General features: G+C 45.8%; 2 long non-coding RNA genes across 4 annotated transcripts in view; one reads left to right on the top strand and one right to left on the bottom strand.

Moving 5' to 3' along the window:
* The window catches only part of LOC132367217 (uncharacterized), a 567,682-nt gene that overhangs the window by 412,536 nt on the left and 132,353 nt on the right, over positions 1-22,793 (top strand). The window lies entirely within an intron of this gene.
* On the bottom strand, positions 950-21,820 carry LOC132367902 (uncharacterized). Of its 2 annotated transcripts, XR_009503875.1 has the most exons (4): positions 20,099-21,820; positions 19,356-20,007; positions 1,407-1,472; positions 950-1,029 (listed from the first exon to the last, which is right to left on the bottom strand). It is a non-coding gene; the product is annotated as an uncharacterized LOC132367902 (long non-coding RNA). The 2 variants fall into 2 exon arrangements; XR_009503874.1 differs by having other exon boundaries at positions 19,356-21,820.

Raw genomic sequence — 22,793 nt, 5'->3', positions numbered from 1 at the left:
TTAATCTTCCCAGTCCCCATTTCAGTTAGGTCTGGACAAGTGACTTGTTTTCACCAATGAAATGTAAGCAGAAAGAATGTGTCACTTTCAGGCAGAATTTGTGAGAGTCAGACAATTCCACTTCCCTGCCTCAGAGACTATGGAAAGAAACATGTCAAGATGCAGCCTCTGTCAACCTGGCTCCCCCAGCCACCGCAACCCTGCCAACCTCACTGGGCATGTAGTATGAGTGAACAGTAAACTGTGGCTCTGAGACTTGGGGTGCTGTTCCTGCAGCCCAATCTGACTAATAGAGTAGCTGTTTATTTTTTTCCTATCCTTATTTAGCAAAATGAAATGTTGCCAATCTTATGTTGGTATTCCTTTTTTTTTCCTTTTGGCATTTAACGGCCCCAGGAAATGGAAGCCCTTGGACATTCTGACACTCTGATAACTGGAGCATGGGAGGTATCCAGTTTGACGAGAACAACAGTTCTCAGTGTAAGGGCCACAATATGGGGCCCCTCAGTGCCAACTCAACCAGAGTCACCCTATTATATCTGTGTAATGAATAAATGAATGAGTATACCACACTCCTGCATGGGATTTCAGCATGAGGAAAGAGTTTTATAGCTGAAAAAGAAAAAGTTAAAAGGTATGTGGCTGAGACTATGCTAGGCTCTGGGGACACAACACTGAACAAGACAGACACATAGTCTATGGTTTTCAGTTTTGTGGGATGCAAGAGGGGCCAGAAGGGCAGACAAAAGACAAGTAAACAAACAGATAAAATCATTAAAACAGGGAAAAGCACTATGTAAGATATGGGAGCTGAGGTAGAGAATAATGGAAGGGGGACCACTTTAGGTAGGGTGGTCGGCAAGATCTCTTCTCGGGAGGTCACGTTGAAGTTGCAGCCTGAAGGAGGAGATGCAGCCAACTGGAAAGGGTGGGGAATGGGCATCCAGGAAGCCACGCTGGGAGGGCCATCAGGCAAGAAGTTGTGCCACCTGCTCAAGAGCAGACGACCTGCATAGCTGGACAGTAGGGCTGAGAAGGAGAGAGGCAGGAAGTAAGTTGGAAGGGTCAACAGGACCTGACCACACAGGGCCCTGCAGGCCATAGGAAGTGAGTGAAGGAGGGCAGTCGGGGTGAAGCTGCCTATCCCACGTCACCATTTAATAAACACTCAGAGAAGAAATCCTGATGCTCACTCACTCACTTCCCCAATCTGCCCTCTCTCCCCATCTCATAAATGCCAGTTCCACTCTTTAAGATGCTCAGGCCAAAACCGTGGAGTCTCTATTACTCTACAGCTAACCCATCAGGGAACCCTAGTGCCTCTACCTTCAAAATGTACCCTGAATCAGACCACCGCTCATCACTGCACGGCGACTGACCTGGTCCAAGACACTAGCCTCTCTTACCTGGACTGGTGTGGAAGCTTCTTAACCGGCCTCTCTGCTTCTACCTTTGACCCAACATTCTTCTCCCTACACAGCAGACAAAGAGATCCTTCAAAACACAATCAGACCATTTTCTGCCCCAAACCTGCAAAGGCTTCACACCTCACTTAGGATAAAACCAAGGTCCAGTCCATTGTGATCTGGCCCCTCACTGTCTCCCCAATTCCATCTCTATTTCTTTTCTCCTCACTCACTCAGCATCAACCCCACAGCCTTCTTGACTTTTTGTGGCATGACCTTTGCACTTGCTATTTCCTCTCTAGATCCCTTCCTCAGTTATCTGTCTCTTGTGGCTTGCTCCCTCCGCTATTCAGATCTGTCCTCAATGGTCATGTTATTAAGAGCACGCATCCAGAGACCCTCCTTTCTATCATTTCTATCTTCACACCTGTTCATTTTTCTTCATGAAATGAATCGTCACCTGACATATGATATACTTATTTTTCTAGGTCATAAGTTGGCAAACTTTTTCTATAAAGGGGCCAGATGGTAAATATTTTAGGCTTTGCAGGCCATACGGTCTCCATCACAACTGCTCAACTCTGCCATCGTCGTGTGAAAGCAGCCATAGACGGTACATAAATAAAAGAGTATGGCTATGTTCCAATAAAACTTTATGTACAATAACAGGTGGCAAGCTGGATTTGATCTATGACCACTGACTGCAGACCCTTAGTTTAGGCATTTGTTCTCTACTTCTCTATTAAAATGCAAGCTCCAGGAGAGCAAGGATTTTGTCATTTTTGTTCAGTACCTTCTGCAGCATATACCAAAGTGCCTGGCGTGTGGTAGGCAGTCCATAAATATTTATTGAATTAATTCATTGATTTATTGGTTGATTAATGAACTCTTGGGAGACTTTGACTTTAAGGGCCTGACTAAGGAGTTTGGATTTTCTTCTTTAAAAAAAAAGTTTGAAAAGGGTCTTTGCCAGTTTTAACAATGTTCATGACTTGATTGACAGATCTTATCTGCAGTCTGCAATTCTCAGAATGCAGACAGTTTGAGACAAATGACAGCCACTCGCGCATCTCACTGTTTACTCCTCTCGGAAGGGGAGTATGTATGATGCACATCGCACATTGAATTGGATGTGTGATGCATCAGACCACTGCCAACAAAAACACATCGAAGTAAAATAATCATCTCTGTGAGCAAAGGCCTAGGGATGACACTCCAGACGCCCCCATGGAATAAAGGGCCCTGCTGCAGCTCTGTAGGGAACAGAATTGGGGACAGCACTGTGTTGTTGGAAAAGCAGAGCAGTCAGGGCGTGATTGAATGAGTGGCAAAGGCTGAAAGAGTTATGGGGGAGGGGAGGTCAGCTTGGGTTAGGCTGGAGGGAACAGGTGCAGACAAATGGAAGGATGATTCTGATTTTCTGGGATGAGATGGGCCAAGGTGTGGAGCTGGCTGTGAGCAGAATGTGCTCCTCCTGAAATCTGAAGAACCCAGTTAGAGTAGCTTGTTTCTTTGGCGAAAGGGATTTGGATATGAGGATCTGGACTGTGGACAGCCTTGAAAGCCAGTCTGGAGAAGTGGTACCATCTGGGCAATGGGAAACCACTGAAGTATTTTGAGGTTGTTATGGCGATGGAAGTTCATATGCAATAAAGTTGAGAAATGGAGTGAATGAGCAAATGGATGTGAATGAATGAGAGGGTAAATCTCAGGTGAAGGAATCAGAACTGAATCCTGAGAGCACTGGGGAGCCACTAAAAGGTTGTTTTTGTTTTTGTTTTTTAACATTTTTATTGGAGTATAATTGCTTTACAATGTTGTGTTAGTTTCTGCTGTATAACAGTGAATCAGCTATACGTATACATATATTCCCATATCCCCTCCCTCTTGCATCTCCCTCCCACCCTCCCTATCCCACCCCTCTAGGTGGTCACAAAGCACCGAGCTGATCTCCCTGTGCTATGCGGCTGCTTCCCACTAGCTCTCTATTTTACATTTGGTAGTGTGTATATGTCCATGCCACTCTCTCACTTCGTCCCAGCTTACCCTTCCCCCTCCCTGTGTCCTTAAGTCCATTGTCTACGTCTGCGTCTTTATTCCTGTCCTGCCCCTAGGTTCATCAGAACCACTTTTTTTTTTTTAGATTCCGTATATATGTGTTAGCATATGGTATTTGTTTTTCTCTTTCTGACTTACTTCACTCTGTATGACAGACTCTAGGTCCATCTACCTCACTACAAATAACTCAATTCTGTTTCTTTTTATGGCTGAGTAATATACCATTGTATATGTGTGCCACATCTTCTTTATCCATTCATCTGTCATGGACACTTAGGTTGCTTCCATGTCCTGGCTATTGTAAATTAAAAGGTTTTAAGTAGAGAGTGACAGGACCATATCTCTCTTTCTAGATGAAATGGGCAGAGAGATTGGAAGGAATGGGAGAATCTTCAGGGTAGAGAGACCAGTTGGACTACTGCTTCTAAGAATATCCCTCTTTTGTACATGTTGTCACATTGCCCCGGGTCCACTTCCACACTGAGGGTCACAAGTCAGCACAGTACGTTTAGTTGATAAATCTGGCAACCCTACTCAGATGCCACTTCCTCCATGAAGCCTTCTCCAATTTTCCTACCTGGAAGGAACCTTTCCTCCTCGGAGCTTTCACACCTCTTCAAATGTTCCCCTCTAACTGCAACAATCACTTTTTATCTTAGCACCAGACTGTCTGGATTCGAACCACAGCTCTACCACTTGCCAGTTCTGTGGCCGTGGGCAAGTCCCTTAACCTTCGTAGGGCTCTATTTTCTCATTGACAAAATGGGGATAATAATAATAATAATACCTTTCTCCTAAGGTCACTGTAAGGATTTAATGAGTTAACATATGTGATAGGCTTAGAACAGGGCCTGGAATATAGTAAACTTTGTATAAGCAATGGCTGTTATTGTTATTATTATTATTGCTATTTAAATTATTTGTGTCCATGTTTTAATTCCTATAATAGATTTGAGCCTTTTGAGCACAAGGACTATGACTTATCCATTTTTGCATCTTCCTCAGTGAGTAGCAAGATGCATTTACATAGTTCGTGCTCAATAAGTATTTGTAGAGTGGATCAATAAATGGTCAAATGAATGAAAGAATGTAAGCTTTAGAATGGAATTTAACTATTCTAACTGTAAACAAAGTTATTATTTGTATTCAAGGATACTTCGATCTTTAAAGGAAAAAACAACTATGTGCGTAATGACAGGAACCTAAGAATCTGAGTACAGAAGGGGCACAGGGTAAGCCCTGCATCATGTATTCTCAAAACTCAACTCTGTGCCTTGATTTTTTTTCATCTGCAAAATGAAGAGATTTGATTAAATGATCTTGAAAGTCCTCTATAGCCCTAAAGTTCTATTATTGGGATCACTAGGTTCTTAAAACTTTTGTTTGTTGATTACTGCACCATTAGGAATTTCCTAGAAAAGTCAGTGGAAGAATTTTTTTAATTGAAAAAATACTTCCAAATGACACTTGGTACTAGGGCCTAAAGAAAGATGTTATCAAATATAGCGAGGGCTTGTGTTAGAGATGGAGCCTATGTTCCCTCACTTTAATTAGGACTAACACATCAAGAAGAGAAATTCTGTCAGAAATAGGTACCACAGCCACATTTACCCCAAAGACACAGGAAGCTTGAAAACAAAAATCAAAGCTGCTCAGAATTCTCCTGGGAAAATGAACAATGAGAAGCACCAGCAAAATGAATCCAAGTTCACCGGGAAGCCATTGACCCTCCTGACTGTGGGTTGGTATATTGGGCTGTGCCACTTTGAGTATTCTGGGGTTCAGCGTGAAAGGTGAAGACGCTGTGGTTTCTAAAGATGCCTAGAGGCTATGGCAAAAAGGGAGCCCTGGACCGGATGGCCCCATCTTCTAAGTCTCTCTCAGCACCCTCTTCAAGTCTTGGGCACCATCTGCCTGTGTGGCTATCATTTGTGTCACTGGATGTTAAATTCTCCACAGATTGTGCTTATTTATCTCAGGAACCCCCGTACCCAGTACCCAATACCTAGATGCTCAACAAATACTTGTTGAATAAATGAATGTTGACCATGCCTTAAACTCTGGCTCTGAGGAATGCTGATATGAGAGAGAAATTGCAGATACCTTAACTTCCAGGTCCTATGGTGGTTAACCAATATAAACTCATTTCTGGATTAAAATTAGACAAAGGTGAAGCAACCAGCACATGTTCTCCTGCCTTCTCTCTTGACTTCTCAATCAGCCTGGGCTGGAAATACAGAGACCTCTGGGCAGTGAGCCTGTAGCTCAGTCTGTGGGTCTGCCCGTGTCTGAGGTGGTGCTCGTGACGGGGAGCAGCTGGCTGCTGATGATAACAAGAGCCACGTGGCAGCCGTGGCTGATTCCTAGTGGGGGTTTCACCCGTCTCCCATAAACCCTGCAGCAGGCCATCTCCCCAAAAGAGCCCTGTACCCGGTTCTGTTCGGGGAGAGGGAAGCTCGATTCCTCCTCAACAGATGTCACCATAATTAGATAACTCATTATATCAAGGAATAAGGAAAGGAGATTGACATAGATACAAATGCGAACATATTGATAGCTTTTCTGCATGTGAGTTTGTGCAATCTTGGAAACTGATTTCCTGGACAAGGCTCAAGGGATGAGTCAGCGGTTGGAGCCTGAGGAGATTTTCCACAATGAAATTCTAGTCCCAGTCAAGTATTCTAAGAGCTTGCCACCCTGTAAGACCATTCCCAGGGGCGGCCAGGGCTCAAAGCCAGCGTAGGTGTGTGTCTGTGCGCTGTGCCCATGGGAGAACCCCAGCAGGGATCCAGGGCCCGGGGGGTGAAGGAGGGAGAGGGAGTAGCTCGCTGGCTTAGGCAGACCACGTGGGCAGTGGCTGATGCTGATCCACGAAGTCGTCGGAACTCCTGGGTCCCCTTCCTGTGTCTGAGCGGGAGAGCCTCCCTGGGAGGTCACCCCCGGCAGGGAGTAAGTGTCCTTCACAAGTGCTCCCATATGACCCTGCTCTTTCTGTTGGAGCACCCATCATTCTGTAATGTACTTGCCTCTTTTCCCTGTGGCAAAATAGAAGATTTGACTACATGATCATTTCCAGCTCACGCATTCTAAAGTTGGAAATGCCTTTAAAAAAAAAATGGGGTAAAGGAAGGAAATCGTGAGTTGACATGCAATATATGTATATATATATGTCTGCTCCTTCTCTGGTCATTTCATATCCATCATTTTCCAACCACCTCCTGAGGCTGACCTTCCAGTTTTCAGGAGGCAGTGATCACTTCAATCACTTATGCCTTCTGAAGACCCCAGAGCAACCCAGGCTCTTCTCCTGTAGTTTAGCTGCTCATCTGTACTTAGCACTTTGTTTCTATAGGGAGACCTAGGGGAGTGGAGGGTGTGAACAGAGAGAGCCAGTCCTGCAAGAGGCCCTAATTCCTGCTCCTGCCCCTGAGGTCTTCATCCTCTACCCTAGGCTCTTCCTCTGGGGCCCTCAGGTACCATCCATCCCTTTCCCACTCCCCACCTCCACCCCAGCATCTTACCCCCAGAGAGAATGATCTCCTGTACAGAGAAAATAGAATCGCCTAGAAGGGAACTCTCTCATCTTACTTCCGTGGAAGAGGAGCCTTACATCCTTCCTAAGAACTTTCCCTGTGGTTGGCGCCTGTCTCACCACTTTAGAGTCGTAGTCTGTCCTGGGCTTTATTTCTTTTTTCTTTTCTTTTTTTTAAAATTTATTTATTTATTTTTGGCTGCGTTGGGTCTTCATTGCTGCGCGTGGGCTTTCTCTAGTTGCGGCAAGTGTGGGCTACTCTTCTTTGCGGTGCGCGGGCTTCTCATTACAGTGGCTTCTCTTGTTGCTGAGCACGGGCTCTAGGTGCATGGGCTTCAGTAGTTGTGGCGCATGGGCTCAGTAGTTGTGGCTCGCGGGCTCTAGAGTGCAGGCTCAGTAGTTGTGGCACACAGTCTTAGTTGCTCCGTGGCATGTGGGATCTTCCTGGACCAGGGCTTGAACCCATGCCCCCTGCATTGGCAGGCAAATTCTTAACCACTGTGCCACCAAGGAAGCCCTGGGCTTTATTTCTTGAGTCTGTCCTTTCCTCTGCCCCCTACGTGGCCCGCTCCCCAGACATTCCTCTGGGTATTTATGATATCCCCCAGGCCTCCCCCGAGTGGTCTTTCTGCCACTGCTCCCTTCTCCTTCCTGGGCCTCCTATTCCCTACCCCCATCTCACATACCTTCTCTTGAACCTATAGAGAGACCCTCCAACAGCCTGAACCTGGCATTCATACATCTTGGTAAGAGTCCTGGGGAAAGTTCTTTCTGAGTAAACTCGAGTCTATAAGCAGTATCCTAAAGTGGGTGAAGCAGGTAGACTTTAAATATAAAGATTATGGATGCCACCAGCAGTTTATATACAGGAGCCAGTGCTATGTTTGCAGTGTTAAAAGTGTGACAGGCTTTTAGCTATACATTTTTAAAGAAATGACGGTCACTCTTGCCTGAACAGTCCAGGCCTGAATGACAGATGACTCTCAATAAAAATTAGAGCTACACCCAGCTGGCCCCATAAAAGAGAAGAGCTGAAGTCCATCCCTCTGGGACAACCTGAGGCAATGATACTCACATTGATCCTGTTACTGGGTAAGTGAGGAGATGCAGAAGGACCCAGTCTCCTCGGGGACCACAGGCTGTCGGAATATCTCCATCCTCCATTGGAGTCACTGGCACCAAATCTGCCTGGAGTGAGAACCAGTGAGCCCTCTCTGACTTGCAGTACTTCTCTTTCTTCCCACTTGGTCTTGGCACTAAAGCTCTCTGGACTGGTTTTTGCTCATACTCTGTGAGTCTGTGCCAAAGTCCATTTAGAAGACCTGTTTGTAGCTCCAATTTTGGAATAAGAAAGTCGGACCTTAATCAGACTAATTCCCACCTTCCATCCACTTTCCAGCCCTACCACCTACTCATTCTGTGTTGCAGTTCTCTCTCCCTGTACAAGAACCATACTCTCCTTTCCTCTGTTTTCCTTTGTGGTCAAATCTGGCCATTCAGCAGGGACCATTCAAACCTCACCTTTCCAGGGAGACTTCTGGGCTCTGCCTATCCTCGCCTCTCTCACAGTCCTGTCCTATCCTCTCAGCATACTCTGCTTTCTATTAGTGGTGTTACTCTGCCTGACTTATCTCCCCTACTATACCATGGATTTTTCCAGGAAACAAATTCAGTCTGAGACTTGTGAGCATATCTCCTAGGCCCCAGCCTAATGTTGTTGGCTGAATGTGACTTGCTATGGAAGAGGTATGTCATTTCCAGCCACATACTAAATGCCTCACATTCATTATTCCATTTAATCGTTCCTTGGTAGCTGTCATCCCATTTTGCAAATGATAAAACTGAGACCCAGAGAAATTAAATGACTTGCCCAGGATCACATAAGTAGCAAGTGGCTGAGCTGAATTTGAACCCAGGCTTTGTTGTGTTTATTCCACCCCCCCTTCCCATCCCCCAGTGCCCCAAGCCCTTACAGGCTCCTGCAGTGTGAATTGAGGGGTGGGAGGAGACAGAAGTGCTAACTCACTTAGGTGAGTAAACACTGCTTTGCAAGCACAGTCTTTTCCCACCAAAACATGTATTTTATATGCCTTTGAACACTTTTAAGCATCTCTTGAAAGAATGGAGTAAATGTAAACAACACAGTTAAAGGCAGGAGCAAGAAAAGAGAGAATCAAGAGTTAGGTTTTTGGACTTCCCTGGTGGTGCAGTGTTTAAGAATCTGCCTGCCAATGCAGGGGACACGGGTTCGAGCCCTGGTCCAGGAAGATCCCACATGCCGCGGAGCAACTAAGCCCCTGCACCACAGCAACTGAGCCTGCACTCTAGAGCCCACGAGCCACAACTACTGAAGCCCGCTCGCCTAGAGCCGTGCTCCGCAACAAGAGAAGCCACTGTAATGAGAAGCCCGCGCACCGCAACGAAGAGTAGCCCCTACTCGACGCAACTAGAGAAAGCCCACGCGCAGCAACGAAGACCCAACCCAACCAAAAATAAATTAATTAATTAAAGAATTAAAAAAAAAAAAAGAGCTAGGTTTTCTTCCGGTAGTTCTCCTCCTCATGAGAGAGTTTGGTTTATAGGTTTGGGAGGAGAGAAGGGGAAGGAAAGGAACTTCCAGCTGGGGAAATGGTGCAGCTAACAAAGCATGGCCAGCTTTGGGGAGATACACAAGCAAAGAAAAATTTTGCTGTAATTCACTCAATGAAATCTCTTCATTTTGCCTACTTAAAAGAGACCTCAGGGAAAATGTAAAAAGGTTGATATTGCTTTCTGGATGTCGGACTGATATTTCTGGTCTGTATGACCTAACGAGGTGGGACTAGAGGTCACCCAGAATACTTAGGCTACGTGCCACTTTGTCTTTGACATGTCTCCTCCCAGTGAGCAGAGGTGCTGACACCTCCACTTCATGGCAAGTGGAATAGTGTGCTTCCAACCCAAATCTCCTCATCCTGCGCCAAGGCCTTCTTCCTCTGCCTGTTCTGGGGTTTGGTCCTCATCACCTGAATGCGCTCTGTACATCCAGGGACTTGTGTAAGGAGAAGAGGCAACCTCTCGTTTCCCCACTCATGGCAATTTCCCACCAGCCTTCAGGGCCCTGGGACTGATGCCTCCTTATTATGGGGCACTGGCCATCTGTCTTGACAGCAATAACAAGAGAAAGAACTATGGAATCCAGTTCGCTGTACATTCAAGCTGCATGAAAGGTCAGGTGTCACTGCAGAAACAAGAAAGATGTTTTAAAGAGCATGGTCCACATTTACAGGGCTAGTTAAACTGTATCCAGAGCACCATGTTCAGTTCTGGACCTCACGCTGACATCCATTTAAGCTGACCAGGTTGTGAGGGGACTGGAAACAATACTCTATGAAGGATGCTCAAAGGAACCGTGAATATGGCAGTGGTAATATCTAATCTCTAAAGAATTGTCTTGAAGGACTTCCCTGGTGGTCCAGCGGTTAAGACTCTGCGCTCCCAATGCAGGGGGCCCGGGTTCAATCCCTGGTCAGGGAACTAGATCCCGCATGCTGCAACTAAGACCTGGCATAGCCAAACAAATAAATAAATATTAAAAAAAAAAAAAAAAAGAATTGTCTTGAGGTAAAGGAAGCTGATGGGGCCTGGGTTGGGGAGGCAGGGCAAGTGGGAGAAAGCTCTAGGCAGGCAGCTTGCACTTAGTAAGAGGACCCTGCGTGAGGCTCAGAACTTCCCAAAGATGGAATGAATGGTAGTGATCTCCCTTCCTCTGGGTGTGCCCGAAGCAGAGGCAAAAGGAGCATGGGACTGGGGGAAGTGTCAGGTTGGCACATAGCAGCTTTTACAGATGAAATGTAGCCCGTGGGGTTTTCATTGCAAAGATATGTTCTGCCTTCTTATTTTGCATTTTCAGTTCATGACGTGGGGAAACAGAACAGCCAGGAGCTTTTTTGGAACATAAAAGAGTCTAAGGTAGCCAGTTGTAAATGACCCAGAAACCAAAGGGACCCACATTTAGCAAATTTGCTTGCAATAAACATCATTCCTATTTTCAACATTTATACATCCTTAACCAGAGACTGTCATTTCTGGCTCCAACTTCAGAAACAATAACATACCCTTAGGGCTTGTAATCCACACTAGAGAAATCATTAGCTCACTCATCGAGCACCATCTGAAAGAGTCGTTGTATCTCATTCAAATCAAACCAAACCTGCAAATATTTACTGAGCACTTTGCTGGTGCAAGGAGAACCAAAATGGATGAGATCTGGTCCCTGCCATCTAGGCACCAACAAGAGAGTGATGGAGAGAGAACAGGTTGGTGAAAAGCTTAATTATCATGTCACCTCTTCCAGCACTTTTCCCACCTATTGGGATTATTTCTTTAAAATTGCCAGCAGCACCACTAGGCTGTGAGTTCCCTCAGAGACAGTAAAGCTTATTGGCTAAGACACAGCATTTGCACCTGTAGAAACTGAGTTCACCTCCTCACCTGGCCATGTGTCAGCTGTAACTATGGACACATTGCTTTACTGCCTTATACTTCAGTTTCTTCGAACCTAAACAATAGAACCCATTATTGTGTGAATTAGATTAAATACCACAGGCAAAGCGCTTAGCACTGTGGCCTGATCCGTACATATGTGCTCAGCAAATATTTGCTGCTGCTGCTGCCGCTGCTACTACTACTACTACTACTACTACTACTACTGTAGTGGGGGTTACTCTAATGTAGGGTTGGTTTCTAAAGTAAATTCATAAGGTGAAATCCATACCTAATCAATATGATACCTCAAAATCCCACCTTGCATGTCCTCAGAAGCATATGCACTTTGAAAGAAAGCATACGCACTTGAATAGTTGCCAGCACAACACTTTTCCTTCTCACTCTCTTTCTTTCGCATAGGCCCCTTAAATTAATAACAGCTAATAATGAGGGCTTATTACATGATAGGCACTGGTCTAAAACTTTACGTGTATTAGCCTATTTAATTTCATATCCACTGTGTAACGTAAGTACTAGGATTTTCTCCGTTTCACCTATGAGGAAACGAAGGCACAGAATACACATTCTTAACCACTGGTCTGACTATCTCTCCTAAGGTAAATAGGATATGACTACACCCTAATGCTAATGTCAGTATGCCCAACCATTTACACAAGTCCTGGAATACAGCAGGCATTCAGTAAATGTTTGTGGAACGAATGAGTTCCTCAGGTTACTAGTTGTAGGAAATATTGCCTTTGTGCAGGGAACCCATATCCCCATAAACTCTCAAGCAGCAGAGGGGAAATTGGACTGGGGTGAGGCCATCAGGCAGTGTCCCCATCTCAGAAGCCTCTTTGGTATTCTTTGCTCATGCTTAGCCAGTTCAGCCAGTTCCTAGGTCGAATCTCCATCCTTAATCCTCCATGAAGCCAGCTCATTCCCAGGTCACATGATCCCACAGCAGTAAGTCTTCATCCCATGCCATTGTCATCTGTGACATCTTGGAACCACCATGTCACCACTGGGGTGATGGTGTGAAGGGGGCAGAAAAAAAGGCTTATAACCTTCAGCACACTTCGGAGGAACTCCAGTAAATCGATGTTTCTCTAACTGGAATGATGGGAGGAGGTACAGAGGTGTATTCTCAAGGGTCCATGTGTTTTCTCCAGGAACTTTTAAGTGATGTGCTTTTGTTTCAATTATGATGTGACAAACTTTGGTATGAGTATATTCTAGAGGTTAAGACTACAAACCCTGGAGTCAGAAATCCTGGATGCAAATCCTGACTTTGCCGCTTGGCAGTGTGTGCCCTTGCATCTAGCTTCCCAGACAAGGTGAGAAGTAGAATGAAGTAAGCGAGTCGCCCTCTTGACCTTTTCCTTCCACCCCACCCAGGCAGGTAAGGAACCTGTTCTAGTTTGTATTTACAGTTAAGTCCTTGCCTTGGTACAAGACTTCCTGGAGAAGGTGAATCCTGAGCTGATGCCAGAGAGAATGAGCTGGCATCCACCAGCACATGTGTTATATAACCATTAGATTCATTTCTACAATGCCTTATGGTTTGTGATGGATTCTCCCATGCATTTGGTCCTGACAAAAACTAAGTGAGGTAAGGTAGCAATATATAAATGTATATAGAGTCAATCCTCATTATTCACAGATTCCATATGTGCAAATTCACCTACTTGTTAAAATTGATCTGTAACCCCAAAATCAACACTTGAAGCACTTCACAGTCATTTGCGGAAGTGGGCAGAGCAGTAAAAAATTTGAGCTGCCCATCACACACGTTCCCGGCTGAGGTCGAACAAGGTGACACACTGCCTTCATGTTTCAGCTCTCATACTGCAAACAAGCTCCTTTTTGCCATCTATTTTCACACTTTGTGCTCTTTTTCTTAGAGATTTTGATGTTTAAAATGTCTCCAAGCATAGTAGTACACAAGGAGATTGTGATGTGACTTGTAGAGAAAGTATGTGTTAGATGAGCTTCATTCAGGCATGAATTCCAGTGCTGCTGGCCAGGAGTTCAATGTCAATGAATCAACAATAATATTACACAAGGTGTCTTTAAACAAAAACACACAGAAAAGAAGGTTATGTGTTTCCCCTCAGAATAGCAGTTCAAATATTTGTTAATGCAACATTCCCAGTCACTCTATAGGACAAACTATCACAAATAATGAGAACAGAGTGAAGACCGTACTATATAATATATACAATATATAAAATAAGGGAACCGAGGCTCAGAGAGATTAGAGAATCTGCCCAAAAGGCCCAAGGTCACACATCTAATGGGTGCCAGGCAGGTCTGAGTCCATACTCCACCCACTACCACCCTCTGCCTGTCGGGATTCATGGTCAAAAGAGTTGTATGAACAATTGCTATTTGTGGAGTTTGGGTAAGGAGAATTCACTCTAGCTGTTTTCAGCCTCTCCTTTGCTATGCTGGTCTTTATTTCCCCTCCTGTCCCTCTTTCTTTGTTTTTGGATCATCTGTAATTGTTTTGTCATCGCATGGAAGGTCCTTCCAAGCAAATGAATCTGTAGGTACCTCTTGCTACATAGCACAAGTCTTTCCAAGGAGGGACCTAGGAATAGAGCAGGACAACCAACCTGGGAATCAACTCCTATTCAAATTCATACATGAACCAACGAAAATTATCCTCCATTATTCTTACTAATATTTTAAAGTCTAGAATGGGGCAGATGGGAGAAGAGGTGTTAAAGGAACATCTGCACCCTCCTTAACCCTCACGCCCTCACCCCCGGCAGCCTTCACAAGTCCTTGAGATGCCTACCCCTCCCCATTGAGGAGCAATGCCTCTTTGTAAGCGTTTTCAAACACTCAGTGTCATTTTGTGGGAATTTAGATCCAACATATCTCTTTTCACAGGTCCCACAATGCTTCAGTGATGATGAGTTTGACAGGCATGACAGAAGAAAGGCAGGAGGGCGGAGGAGAAGAGAGAGGATTAACAAGTGTCTGTGAAGTGGCATTTATATTTAGAATTTCCTTTCCTTTCAAGGGTTGGTGTGCCAGTCAGGACTCTTGGTATAAACAACAGAACCCACTTTGCTCATTTTAATGGAAAGAGAATTTATTAAAGAATATTAGATAGTTCACAGAATCTCCAGGACAGCCAAAGAGTGCAGCATAAAGGGAGCCAGCCAGGAAAATGCCCAAACCACAAAGTGAGAGTACACCTTCAAAGGCCCCACTGGCAACATGCCTGGGCATAAACACCATGGCTTTCACCAAACACGCTGAACACTGAACACCAAAACCTCAGGCTCTGACACTCCCAAGGCTTCCTGCTATACTTCTGAACTGGATTCTTCCATGGGTACATCCAATTGGTAGAGCCCAGGTCACATGACCGAGGACTGGCCTGGTCTCATACCTGATGGATCCCCAAACGGGGACCAGATCAACTTGTTAACTTGCTGAGTGACCTCAGGGAAGTCACTGGACTCACTTGTTCTAGTTCCTCGTCTTTAGTATGGAGGATTCAGCTCAGTGTGCTCTAAGGTGACTTTCAGCTCAGAAATGCTATAATTTGGTAATTCTAAGCATCTGAGAATGTTTTATTTAGCACTCAGCCACCCCAGGATGTTTGATAAAATCTGATCATTTGGACAAGTCCCAAGAAAAGAACAGATCAGAGCTTGCATTGGGTGCTGGGAGCCCACCTGATGGGAGAATGTGTGTTTGTAGTGGGAGGTGGGGAGGTGGATGATGAAAGTATGGAGAATTTTAGAACTTGAAGGAATTAAAGACTTCCTTTTTCTTTCTTTCTTTGTTTCTTTCATTTCAAATATGGAAACTGAGCCTCAGAGAAGGAAATGAGGAATCTAAGTTCACAGAGTTAGTTAAAGGCAGAACTGGGATTAGCATTACCTTTTCTGCTTTCCATTCCAGGGTTCTTTCCCCAGTGCCAGGAATGACAAACAGATTTCCTTTCCTTTCCTGTGTTAACTCTAGTGAATTAGCATGGCTGCCTTGAGCACTGTATTCAGGAAGGTTCCCAGGTCCTTCAGGGCTCAGTGGGAAAAGTGCTATAATTGATTTGCAATGTCTGTCATGGCCACAGGAGGGGAGAGTAGTCACCCAGGTTTTGCCATCTGTAATTTACCAGGCCTCATTATAGAATCAAATTGCCAATGAGGAACTGGAGGCTCATTCTCCACAGAGAACCAATAGGTGAAAAAGGGTAGAAAACTACATAACCCGTCCTGCAGAAGGCTCTTACAAAGAGCCCCAAATTAAGAGGTGGTAGTCAATGTATGCTTAGGGAACCAGCTCACACCTACATTAAAAGTTTGCTAAGTTACATTGGGAACAAAGAGTATTGCAAACTGTGAAAAGGGCATGTGAAAACAAGGATGTGAGAGCTGGGGGAACAAGTCCCTAAAAAAGCAGAATGAGATAACAGTTAAATTAGAGACACAGTGTACAATGTGCACCCAGAAGTTTTTTTGGGGGGGGTTATGTTGTCCTAACTAAAATATCATTGCTTAGATTGAGACAGTGAAATTAATTCATTTTCATGAACAGAGTTATATGTAAAATCTATATGAGCATATGGATTGGTCAATCCCTCCATGCCTAAATTGAATTCTAGTTAATAATAATGATGATAATAATAATAACTATCTCATTTAATCCTCATTACAAACTTGTGAAATAAATACTATTATCATCACTGTCTTATAGGTGGAGAATCTGAGCTTTGGATGGCTGAGGGACTTCCCTAAGGTCACACAGTTAATGGGTGGCAAAGCTGGGTTTCAAATCAAAAAATCATGATTTTCTTTTCCCGTTCATGTTAATTAAAAGTCGGATCCAATCTGAGGCATGTTTGAGAATTTGTGGAAGTTACTAGGGGTGAGATATGAACCTTTGCAGAACTGGCCCTAACATCCTAACCCCTCTTAATAGAGAAGTGACATCATGATCTTCCCCTTGTTTTCATCTACTAAAATTCAAATCACCAAACTTCTTAGCCTCTCTGGGAAAACTAAGCAACCCATCACTTCAAAGGAACCTCGTGGGGTTTGTGCACAGCGATTTCACATCTTCCCCAAAACACCGACATAGCCAATCCAGGTTAAAGGATATCAGCATTGCCACACACCCTTCTTTTTCCCAAATTAATCAAGAAGTAGGAATTTCTGACAAATGCCATCTGCTGATTTTTCAGAGAGACAAGTTTTGGTGGTGTGACCAGCAGGTGCCTCGGCTTTTTCTAGCATGCAGTACCAAAATAGTCACCATGGCAACCCTCAGAGGGCAGACTTCCAAAGAGATGCATTGTGAGCACAGAAACTCTAGAGCACTTTCACGCAAGAAGGAAGGAGGCTCGGTGGGCAGGTTTCCAATGTGGGGAGCAGAGCTTCTCCCCGCATCCCCAGGCCGGACCGCAGGCTGCTGTGTACTTGGTACAGCCAGGCTCTCAGTCACCCTGGGGCTTTTGCTCCCAGGAAGAGAGAGGAAATGTGAATTTGTGGGGAATGGCAGGCAGAACAGGCAACTCCAAGATTTTTGCAGGGACTAAAGTGGCTTGGGACTGGGACAAGTCCCTTGGAGGAGGGACAAAAAAGGCATGGCCCTGGGCTGGGACTTGGCAGGAGACTTGGGTTCTAATTGCTAACCAAGTGACCTTGGGTGATTGACCTCACCTCTCTGAGTCTCAGCTTCTCATTTGTGAAATGGGGGTGGTGAACTCACCCTGCCTCATCACAGGGGAAACTGAGGATACGATATGATGCTTGTGGAAGCTCTTGGTAAGGTGCTCAAAGGGCAGCACAGATCAAAGAGAGTAGAGATTTGGGGTTCAGGAAACCTGGGTTCCTGACCAGGCTCTGCTACTTTCTGATCCTATGAGCCCGGGCAAGCGACAGAGCTTCCCAGACCTCAGTCTCCTCACCTCACAGGGACGATAATAAGTACTGCCTGGCAATGTGGGTGTGCAGGTTAATGAGGTATAGCATGTGTGATCAGGGATGCAAGTCTGCTCCCTCCTCTGGGCTCCTGGGACTTCTGAATCCTCGGCTCCTCTGTGACCTGGGATTCCACACTCCCCTGTGGTGTTAGAAGCACACGCCAAGACAGGATTAAACGTAAGGATTTTACGTGGGGAAGCACTTGAGAGAAAAGGGGGAGGGAGCTGGGAGAGGCCAGCTGGGAGAGCCATCACACCAGAATGCAAGTCTGACCTAAATTCAGGAGGGTGGGGAGGAAGGTTGGCCGGAAGCATCCTAGACCACCTATGCGCTGAGGAAGGCCGTGAGGGAGTCTTCAAACCACAGTCAACTATCAGAGAAGCCCCTGTCTCCTGGAGACTATGAGTGCTAGCACCCGAGACTCACTCAGTGGCTGACTGGGTGGGAGCAGCCCATAGGAAGTGTGGCCTCAACACAAATACAAGTGCACAGCAGCTGGGGCCCTTGATCAGTTTGGCTCCCTGTCTGCAAGGCATGTCTCATGGCCGCCACACCCACCCCATCCTGATATTGCACTTGGGCACCCGCAGCAGGTCCTTGGTCTCAGCCTCACACTTCCACTCCAGGAGCCTTTTATCCCACACCCACAGTCCCTCATCCAGAACATTATAGGAACTAGGACTCAAAGATGTCTCTGGACCCCAACTCTGGGAGAAACAACATTCTTGATTAGATTCCTTATATAGGAAAGCTGCACATGCCCTGTGTCTCTATCTATATTTAAATGCACACGTGTGTGGGTACACATGCTATTTGTCAGTGCACACATATATGAATGAGTATATCTGCATATGTGGATAAGTATTTATTTGTATGTGTGTGTGAATTTATACAGTGATACCATTAGAACTATGCTAAGCATTTTACCACAGTATCCCTCATGTTTACAACTATCTTTGAGGGAGATAAGGTAGGTAAACTTATATGTTTTCCCCAACATGCCATTCCGATAATACAAAGCGGAGCCAAGGATTGAATCAGGAATATTTTCCTTCAAGATCTGAGCTCTTGTCCTCTTCACCACACCCCCACCCACTCATTTGACCATTTATTACATGAAACCACATATGTGTGCATATATAAGAAAAGTTAAGACACAGGAGGCAAATATACATGGAGAGGTATAGATTGATTATAGGTTGGTGGCTGATGAAGGGACACACTTCCAGAAGCACACCTCCTATATAATTCTATTAGTGTATGCCATCTGGAAACATATATTGCATTCTAGCTGTAAGAATTTCTATATAATAAGCTACAGCACAAATTTTAGAGATTCTAAGCAATTTGAGGCTCTGATTCTTCTAGCACAATCCTACAGGAGTCCCTTTTCTTGTCCTTCCTCCAAATCCTTGCTTCCATGGCAAGTTTTTCAGAGTGCTTTGTGGAGGTTTTTTGTCCTGATTGAGAGGTATTTTAAAAAAACACACAATCAACTCCAACACTTTAGTTTTCTGAATTTGTCTTTGCTTGTTTCCTGGCAGTATGAAATACTAGTCTGGAGAAATCAATTTAAAATCAGTCGCAATTACCATTTATTGAGCACAGGTACTCTGCTTGAGATTTCCATAAACAATCACATTTGAATTTGGTTCTTATCAAAGTGATCCTCATTTTACAGATGAAGAACTGAGGCTGTAAGAGTTTAGGAGACTTGGTTGAGTTACTCTGTTTGTAAGGGGGCAGAACAGAGACTGAAGCTGGGCTTTGCTGGATCTACAGCCCGGCTCTTTTCCACCGCTTTAATGCTCTGCGTAGAAGCCATAATTTGCCGAGTGCTTGGTATTGCACGCTATGCTATTTGTTAGTTCTGCTGTATCCTGGGAGCCTGCAGGACCAGCCAACCCCAGGAGGGCCGCCTGGGGCCAGGGCAGGTAGACTTACCTGGAAGAGCACCAGCCTGGCTATCAGCATATCCACTTTCTTCCCATCTCCTTTTGCAGCCTCCTTCCTCCGTTCACAATGACAGTCCAACTTCTGCCAGTCCTGATTGCCATTCAAGCCTTTTTTCTTTTTAAGGATTTTGAGGGAGAAAACCATCGTGTGCTCAAAAGGGTCCTGGCAATCAGAAGTGTCTGGAGATTTTGAGCTGTTAACGCAGAGAGGTGGCAAAAGTCCTTTCTAGGACATCCTTATGAGCCCAAATGGCGGCTGGAGTCAACATGGCTAGATCTGAACAGGTTTCCAAAGCACAGCCGTAAGTGGGTGAGGGCTGTAACGAAAGCCCCAGTGTTTGGAGAGCACTGCACAGTCTGTCAGATGCTTACAGCCCCACACTGTCTCGCAGTCCTCACAGCAACCCCATGCAGTGAGTGGTGTTATTACCCCTTTTCACAGTTAAGGAAACTGGTCAGAGAGGTACAGTGACTTGCCCAATGGCAGACAGCTAAGAGGTGGAGCTGAGACTCCAACCCAGTTCTTCTGACTCCAGGCCCATCATCTCAGGATTGTATCTGGGTGGTCCTCATACCTGTATGAGGGGCCAGTGGCAGGGTCAGTGGAAAATAGCAGAGGAGCTCAGAAGCAGTAGGGGCCTCTGTAAAAGGTAAAGTTGTCTTTGTCAACTTGGGTTGCCGTAACCAATACCATAGACTGAGTGGCTTAAACAACAGATAATTATTTCTTACAGTTCTGGAGGATGATAGTCCAAGATCAGGGTGCCAGCATGGTTGGATTCTGGTGAAAGCCCTCTTCCTGGTTTGCTATCTTCTTCCTTGGTTTGCTTGTTCTCATGTGTCAGAGAGTGAAAGCAGAGAGAGGAAGCTCTGTCCTGTCTCTTCTGATAAGGGCACTAATCCCATCATGTGGGCTTTACCTTCATGACCTAATTACCTCCCAAAAGCTCTATCTCCAAAGACCATCACACTGGGGATTAGGCTTTCAACATATGAATTTGGGGGACACAAGTATTTAGACCATAGCAGAAGTAGAGAGCCCTGGAGGCCCATTTCAATTGGTGCAAGGAACCAAGCACCATGCTAGGCACCGGGGATATGGCATGAACAAGGCCTCCCAGACCCTGCCCTTAGAGTGTCATAATCCAGTGGGGGAGACCAACAGTTAAAAAGACAACCAACACAGAGTGATAAATGTTCTGGGAAAGGAACATACAGGCTCTGTTGGAGCACATGGGAGGGCACCTCACCCAGACATGGGATAAGGCCTCTTGATTCATTTTCCAAGTATATAAAAGTGACTTAAGATTTGGGGTAGAAGTGAAAAAGGAGGTGGTGGCTGTAGGAGGAGAGATACAGGAAGGCTTCCCAGAAGAGGTGTACAGCCTTTTGGAGCTGTAGCCTTGAAGTGGGTAGAATTTTCATGTGCAAAGATTTGGAGGAGAATCATTTCAGCCTAAGGAAACAGACTGGTGGCACGAGTGGGTGATGTGCCCAGTGGACAAGAGCTCATCTCCAGAGTCTTTGGGTGGACGGCTTGGTGCAGAGTACCAGGAGGCACCGCTGGAAAAGCAGATGGAGGGGGGGTCAAGTAAGCGCCTTCCAAGATGTGGACTTTGTCCAATAGGCCATGGGGAGCCATGGCCAGCATTTTGCGTGGGGCAGTGACACCCTTGGGCCTGCATCTTGGAAAGGTGGTTTTCAGGGCAGTTTGGGTGATATTGGGGAGAATCTGGAAGCGTAGGACCAGTACCAGTGTGTAGGTGAGAGATGATAAGGGCATCAGTCCTGAGCAAGAGCTAAATCAGTGGGGTAGTCACCCAGGCTGGCAGAACCAGAGGGGGCAGAGCCAGAGAGCAAGCCCCAATGGTGTCTGAGAAGAAGAAGTTGAAGATCCACTTGGAGGAGCCAGGTGTGTCTTCCATCCAAGGGGCAAGCTCAAGGTTAGGGATGAAAAGAAGCACCAGAGGGCTAAAGCAGAGCAAACAGAGGGACACAGAGGGAGTAAGACGCCAGAGGAAGCAAGGGGTGTAAGGGCTCTTGCTGGAAATGGGTCTCAGACTGCTAACTCTGTGTGTGTGTGTGTGTGTGTGTGTGTGTGAGTGTCTGTGTGTGTGTGCGTGTGCACGCTGGGCTGTGTGTATATGTGATATATGCACAAACATGTGCTGAGCAGGGAGGAGAGATGACCTGGGTTAAAGAGTGATAGATCAAGAGGATAATGAGGGTCCCCTAAGAGGTTAGATGAGACAGGCAGCCAGGAGCAGGTCTTAGCATCCACACGGGCAATCACCCCTCGGCACCTGAATCAAGAGAATGAAGAGCAATGAGCTTCCCACAGAACAGTTCTCTTTCCCTTGGTTCTACCCCAGGAAAGCAGCACCTTCAGTCACACACAGCTGTACAGTCAGTCATCCAACCACCATGCTCCACATGCCTACTAAGTGATGCCCAAGACATGGAGATAAAAACCCAAAGTCTTTTTTTTTTTTTTCTTAAAGACTTGAATCAAACTCCTTTCTGGCACTTTCCACAGGTTTCTAGGGGTTTTGTCCCCTGCACTCAGGGCTGAGGAAACTGGTTTGTCCACAGCCTGGTCATCCCAGGGGGTTCCTTTGAAAACTTCCTGCAGTGTCCAGGAGCAAGCAGCCTCCTGGACACACTGCCTGGTGAAACTCCAGATGAGAATGAACGGCATTTCTAAGACAGTCCTCCCCAGTTCCTTTTCAGCACCGTGATTCCTTCTTTCCTTCCCTCCCCAGCTTGGCTAGCGTTTTCTGCCCATCGGAGCTCTGTGAGAGCATTTCAGGGCAATCCAGCCATCCCACTTCACCAGAGGCTGGCTGAACCCTGGCCGGTCGGTGGATACTGTACCCACAGCCCAGGGCTTGTCTGTCTGCCCTCCCTCCTCCCCTGCTGCTGACGCACGCAACCTATAATAAGCCTCTGTTACTTGGAGCTGGGGCGGCTCGTAGTAAGCTGAAACCGCTACTATATTTACACTCTTTCCACATTTAGACAAAGGCTATTTTTAACAGAAGGTCTATTTGTGGGGGATGCCCACGTCACACTCTGTTCACATGCATCTCACCAGCCTGAGTCTATTATTTTGATTTCACACTTGTACCAGGTCTCTTACCTTCCCTCTTCCTTCCATCATTTTGCTTTCATTTCATCTTTCTTTCTCCAGTTTCCTTCCTTTCTTTTCCCAGGAGGAAACCAGGATGAGAGGTCTTTGGCAGGCTGTGTTTCCATAGTTTTTCTGGGGATGCCAGGCGCCATCCTCACAGGGCAGAGTGGGCAGTGGACACTAGGCCTGTGGACTGTTCTCAGTCTGTGGCAGGGGGCAAGGACAGACCCCAATCCCAAGGGGCTCCGGAAGGGCCTGTTCTGCCTCCACAGTCTGGGCAGGATGCTGGGACTGTCA

The sequence above is a fragment of the Balaenoptera ricei genome, chromosome 6, assembly GCF_028023285.1.
Source record: "Balaenoptera ricei isolate mBalRic1 chromosome 6, mBalRic1.hap2, whole genome shotgun sequence".
NCBI classification, from domain to species: Eukaryota; Metazoa; Chordata; class Mammalia; order Artiodactyla; family Balaenopteridae; genus Balaenoptera; species Balaenoptera ricei.
The sequence above is the reverse complement of the archived record's forward strand: the minus strand, read 5'-3'. Positions and strand labels throughout refer to the sequence as shown.